The sequence below is a fragment of the Aethalodelphis obliquidens genome, unplaced genomic scaffold (assembly GCF_003676395.1).
Source record: "Aethalodelphis obliquidens isolate GAN/ISIS:26980383/991018 unplaced genomic scaffold, ASM367639v1 scaffold27, whole genome shotgun sequence".
NCBI classification, from domain to species: domain Eukaryota; kingdom Metazoa; phylum Chordata; class Mammalia; order Artiodactyla; family Delphinidae; genus Aethalodelphis; species Aethalodelphis obliquidens.
In genome coordinates, this window is record NW_020837971.1 from 16,625,372 (window position 1) to 16,631,643 (window position 6,272).

Here is a 6,272-nt window from a genome sequence, read left to right on the forward strand (position 1 = left end):
TGCATTTACAGCACTTTAAGTCCCTTCCCTGTACAGCAGATGCAAAATGCATTTAAAAATCCTTCTGGAGTTTTGGTTTTCCTTTTAGTCACAGATGGCCTTTTCGGCCTCTGGCTCCTATATTTAACCTATTTAATGAGATTTCTTTTCCAGTAATTCCTGAAACTGGTAATCTCTAATTGGGTCAAATTCTCTACCCACAAGCCAGCGATTCTATTTTTAGTGCAAATCCTCAGGCTGAAGCTTCCCTGCCTTTTGGGTGCAGCTGTCACAGCCGACTCTCCGCCATGCAAAGCTTATTTCCACCCCACTCCCCTGCACGTTTCAAGGTGCGCCTATAGCTCCACCCTCCTGCCTCCCCATCACCTCCAGCCCTACCCTCCCGGGGATGGTTTATACAAATCCACTTAGTGCCGGTCAGCTCAGGTCCCCCGGGTCACTACAAATAACCATCAGTGGCCGGCGTTGGCGCGGGGCCGAGCAGGCACCCTGCCTGTCGCTTTCTGTCCCCGTGGTGGACGGTGCACCAGGATGGGGAGTACTAACAGCATTGTTTCACGAACTGTAAGGACCCCGAACATCACTGGGGAATCCATAGAGAATCCCGTCCTTGTCCTTTTCAGTCGGGGGACCCCGCTTGGTTTCAGGGTGCACGCTAGGCACTGCCTCTAGGGTGGGTGGCTCTTGTCTGTGCTGACCGCCCCGTCCTCTCTAGCAGCAGAGGTGACCGTCTGGGCACTGAGTCTGTCCCCTCCTTTCTCCCCGCTGGACAGAGCCACGCTCCTGTGCAGGACACTCAGCCCCTGCACGCTCACCGACTGAACGGAGAGCTCCTCTCCCTCGGAATATACCCACGCACACCTGCCTGGGATCTAATTTCTTTTGAACTTAGCAGAAAAAAAAATGCGATTTAGAGGAAACAGGAAGGGGATGCACTTGCTCTGGCTTGTTGAGGGAGTTAGTTACATCAGGAAAGACAGCGAGGGCATTGCGGGGGCTTGGAGGAGCTGCCTTCTGCACCCGCGAGTGTCCACTGTGGTCTCCCTCCCAGGGTCACCTGGACCCTTCCATCCTACCCGTGGCTGGTGTCCCCTCTCCTGGGGTCACCTGGACCCTTCCATCCTACCCGTGGCTGACGTCCCCTCCTCATGAGGCCACTTGCTGTCTCACCAGGATGACACAGGAACCTCGCAGGGACCCCGGAGGAGGTCAGTCCACACCCCCTTCCCCACCCCGAGTCTGGACTAATCATCCAGGCCCCACAGCGTGCTCTGGGCATCAAGAGCTCGCGGCACTACGTCTCCCTGCTGCCGCCGGTAGCCCACTCTGCTGGGGGCTCAGGTGCTGTTCACAGAGCCCAGCGTGGCCTGACACCACTCCGCTCACCACAGGTTTCACCCAAGGACATGCCCTGCGGCTGCTCTCTTGGGACTACTTGCCTCAGTTGTGATCGCATATTTATCTGTGTGATTGCTGGGCTTGGCGCCGGCCTCTCCCACCAGCCAAGACTCCTGCTCTGTTTGATACCAAATCCTAAGTGACAAGGGCAATCGGCAAAAGTGTCAGTCACACCAACCTCCGCCCGCCAGCCAGGTCTCCCTGCAAAAAGCTGGGACAGTCCGCTGTTATCTGATGCCTTCGCCCCTAGGCCGGCCGGCGACCCTGGCACGGAGGGCAGGACGCTGAGTCCCCCAGGACCGGCGAGCCCACCACCCTGGGGGGAGGTGAGTGGGAACCAGCTCCGGTGCCCCAGTTAGGCTTCTTCCTGCCAGCACTGCAGGGGACAGTGATGTGTGAAGGGACCGAAGTAGGCTGGTCGCCTGCCCGTTCGTCATCCAGCCGCTCGTCCATCTGCAGTCCCTGCTTGGGCTCGAGGACTCCCTTGCTCTCGGTTCCAGGAGTGGAGCGTCTCCCCCAGGGGCCTCCCCGGGCCTCTGAGTTGTGGTCCTGGGTCATCCATCCAGGCTTTCAGTTGGGAGAGTGAAGTGGCCTCCTAGTTTTCCGGTTAAGGTAGCTGGGGTTGGAGTTCTCTGCCCCCTTTTGACTGGAGGAGTCCTGAACAGATCCCCCAACCTTTTCTAATCGTGGTCCACAAATCATGTTCGCGCGTCCCTCATGCCCGAGAGAGCAAGTCCACCGGGAGGGACCTGAGGAAGGCCTGAGAAGCACGCTTGTGGTGGGTGTCAGAGGAACATGCGTCCCAGGCACCCTGGAGGCTGAGCTCTCCCAGGTCACCTGGCTGCAGGGTGTCTCCACTTTAATGGCCCATTGAACCTGTCACGTGGGTCGTTTGATTACCCAGCAATGGCTCTGACAAAATTAACTTTCCTGAACGTAGTTTCTTATTGAACTTTCCCACTTCTTTCCTGACCAACCTGCATTTCCACAGTGGTTCAGAGTCAGTTCACTAGAGGTGGGTCCCTTCAAACAAACCCACAGGGCGAGCTTTGTCCCAAATACAGAGTGGCCAGCGGAATAAGAAACACTCGTCTGGAAGCCAAGTCTCTGGCCAAAGTCCGAGGAACTCAACGAGCTGGCTTAGAGCGACGTCCCTGGTATCGTGGTCTCTGTTCGGACATGCCTGAGACTCACACATTTACCTCAAAGAGTCTGAATGACACTTGACCCATTCCTGTGTGCATGGAACGTTCATTCATGAGAGGCAGAAGCCGTCCACTTTGTGCTTACGAAGTGCAGGCTCTGTGTGCAATTGGGCCTCTCTTCCCATGATAACCCTGTGAGCCAGGGGCTGTTATCTACTCAATCCAAGGAGGACATGAGGCACAGAGAGGTTAAGTAACCTGCCCAAAGTCACACAGCTAGGAAGGGTGGTGCTGGGATACCAGCCCAGCTATGTGACTCAGGGTCCACCACCCCTGTGGTGTCCACGATGCTGGACCTGGCTCCAGGCTGGGCCCACCCTGAACCACGCCTACGCACAATCTGAAATTGGATTAGTTTCTGAGAAGGCCAGAGCCCTTGGCAGTTGTGAGGCTCAAATGCAAAGATACACATGAGATTCGTAAACAACAGGAAGTCAGACAGAGGCCCAGTGGCGCTACTGCCGCAAGAAGTACTGCCTGCCTGTCTCAAGTGAGGCGTCAGCTCTCTTTCTGAAAGTGGGGAGAGGACTCTGATACCCCCAGAGGAGCAAGGGGGCCAGAGGTATACTAGTTTTGTTTTGCTCTTTTTTTGGAGAGGAAAGCTTTTGTTTGGTGACCAGGAGGTAACCGAATGCCCGTCTTCCCAGACCCGCAGGACACAACACGGCCCACGATGGTGCCCTGCATCGGTTCACCTCCGCTGGGGAGGACGTGCTCCCCAGGAGAGCAGAATTTCTCCTTGTGATCTTTGCAACCCCTTCACTGTTGGTCAATATTTACCCTCTGTAACATGGAACATTATCCAAAATAGACCATATGCTAGATGTATCACTCTGCTAGGGTCCCTGTAATAAAATACTGCACACTGGGGGCTTAAACGACAGAAATATATTCTCCCACGGAAGTGGGAGGCCGGAAGTCCAAGATCAAGGTGTGTGGGGAGGGCCACGCTCCCTCTGAAGGTGCTGGGGGAGGATCTGTTCCCGGCCTCTCTCTTGACTTCCAGTGTTGCTTTGGCTTGTGTGTGTGTGAGTCTGTCTATCTCCAAATGCCCCCTTTGTATAAGGACACCAGTCATATTGGGTTAGGACCCACCTTACTCCAGAATGGCCTCATCTTAATTATATCTGCAATGACCTCATTTCCAAATAAAGTCGTGTTCAGAGGTACTGGGGGTTAGGACTTCAGTATATGAATTTTGGCGGCGGGGACACGACTCAAGCTGTGACATCCAGAGAGAGTATGGGATGTGTGCATTTGACTGTCTGTCAGATAACTTCCCTGCTAGCCCTGACTGCAAACTGCCCATGTGAGGCCTTCTCCTTTCCACCCAGAAGATTCGATGAGACAAGATGAACTTATGAACAGTGCATGTCCCCACTGTGGCAACCCCTCCCACCAGCTGGAGTTAGGAAGCTGGATCCCTCACAGCTCACACGAAGCTCTGGTGTGTTCCTGTCTCCGGCATTGCACAAGCATCTCCGGGCCTCTGCTTCTTGGTCAACAAGACGAGGGTGACAGATCTTTTCTCCAGGATGCCAAATGGGATGATGGATGTGACAATGACCTGTGAACTGTACCCCATGGCCCTGGCTGCTTTGTCAGGAGGACCCTGTGTGGCAGCAAGCAAAGGGCATGGTGCCTGTGCCTGAATCTCTTTCCATCAACCCTGACATACACAAGCTCTTTAGAAAAGGAGTTGATGCCAATTTTGTCTATTAAATTTGTTGGCCAAGGGAAGAGTGTGCTGTTGATCTGTGAACTTTGCACCCAGGTCGCTTTGTCATATTTGTTTCATTCTTACGTAGTTTGATCCGTTTTTGGATATCATTCAGCTTTCCTTTCATAAAATCATTAGGATAAAAAATATACTATGTCCTTTAACAAGAGAATATATTCTTGATACTCAGAACTTAAAAAGAAAAATCCTGCAGACTTTGCTACCATTTGGGGGCAGGGAGAAAACTAGATGATGGAAGTCAGACACTTTGCCACATGAGGTGGAGGCAGGTGATCTTCGTGGCTCAGACACGGCCCTCCCAGGGCTGCCAGCTCCATGTGAGGTTGGACATAAACAAACTGATTACCAGATAGAGTGGTGGGTATTAGGGGCGAGTAGGAACTGGGCTGAGGAAGCAATTAGCTGGGTCAGGGGGAATCGGGAAGGCTTCACAGAGGAGGTGCCCTGTATGGGGAGGCCATTTCACCAGGAGGGACCCGATGGCCACCAAAAATTTGCTGATGTGAACTGCTGGGGACATGGAGTGGAGGTGCCTAGGCAGAGTCTGTGAGGGGCTGTCTTTATAGCTATTGGCACTGGTAAGGGATTACTTTGGACTCTCACAGAAATGGCAACTTCATACGGCTCAACTAATACCGGTACCAGAAAGATGTGAAACACACAGCAAATTCTAATTCTGTGCCCACATAACAATATATGGTGCAGCGGCTCTTACCTCTGGAGTCCCTGGACCCCAGGGAGTACCTCTAAAACAGACCCATGCTCGGGCTGCATGAATTAAACCTGTTTGTCTGGAAGTGGGCCTTGGGAGGACCTCCTGCAGAGGGCTAGCCTCCTGGTCTCTGGGACTTCCTGGGACCTCCAGTTCCTGGTCCACTGGGGGTTCACACATATGAGAAGCAGCACGGGATGATGGAGGGGACAGGGGTTCTGCTGTGAGTCCTTACACCTCTCCACACCTCCTGGAGCCAGCTGCTCACTCTGGGATCCCCATGGTAAAGGGCGGACAGAGGCACAGCCCCCGGGGCCACTGTGAGCACAACACAGGTGGAGGCCGGCACAAAGCCCCTTCCGTTAGAGTGAATGAGTGTAAGCCGTGGGTCCCACACACGCGCCATGGCAACAGTCCCTACATTTGTCCTGCTGGAAGAAAACATCTCCCCATCACTTGGGTTTCCAGTTTCCTCTTACGGCAAACTGCAGGGTCCCTTCTCCTTTCGACTCCCACCCCATCCCTGAACCAACAACCTCCCACCTCCTTCCCTAGAGGCCTCACCACTAGGACTCTAACCTGGCTCCTTCTGCACCCAGGTGGCACTGGCCACACGCCCCACGGCCCGAACTCCGGCTGGGGGCTCTGCTTGTCGGACTACACCACCTGGTCACTGCTCCTGCACCGCTGCACCCACTCACGGGGGTTGTAGGAACCAGGGCAGGACTTGCCCACAGCCCGCCGTGTGGAGAGTCCCGCGGGCAGAGGACCTGTGGGGAGATGCCGTGGCGGCCACCTTCCTCCCTGCCCCCGGGTCCTTGGGCATCGCTTCACCTCGCAGGGCCCTAGCTATGGATCCACAGTCAAGCATGGGCCCCACTTTGCGTTCCTCTAGAATAGGGGACCTGCTTTTATTTGGGGGGCATGCAAGGTAAGCCCTCCCACAGGGGAAAAGCGCAAAATTTCAGCATTTTTAACGCCCCGAGAGACAGCACAGTGCGTGGCACTGCGCACCAGTGGGGAAACTGAGGCCGGGAACGGGCTAGGTGGGTGCCCGAGGTTCACGCGGCCCCTCCGGCGGCGGGGGGCCTGGGATGCGGCGTTGGGGTGCGGGCCGGGGCGCGCGCGTGTGCCTCGCGCGCCCAGGCCCGCGGCTCCGAGCTCGGCTGTCGCAGCGCGGTCTCCGGAGAACCGGGGCCGGGGCGCGGGCGGCGCC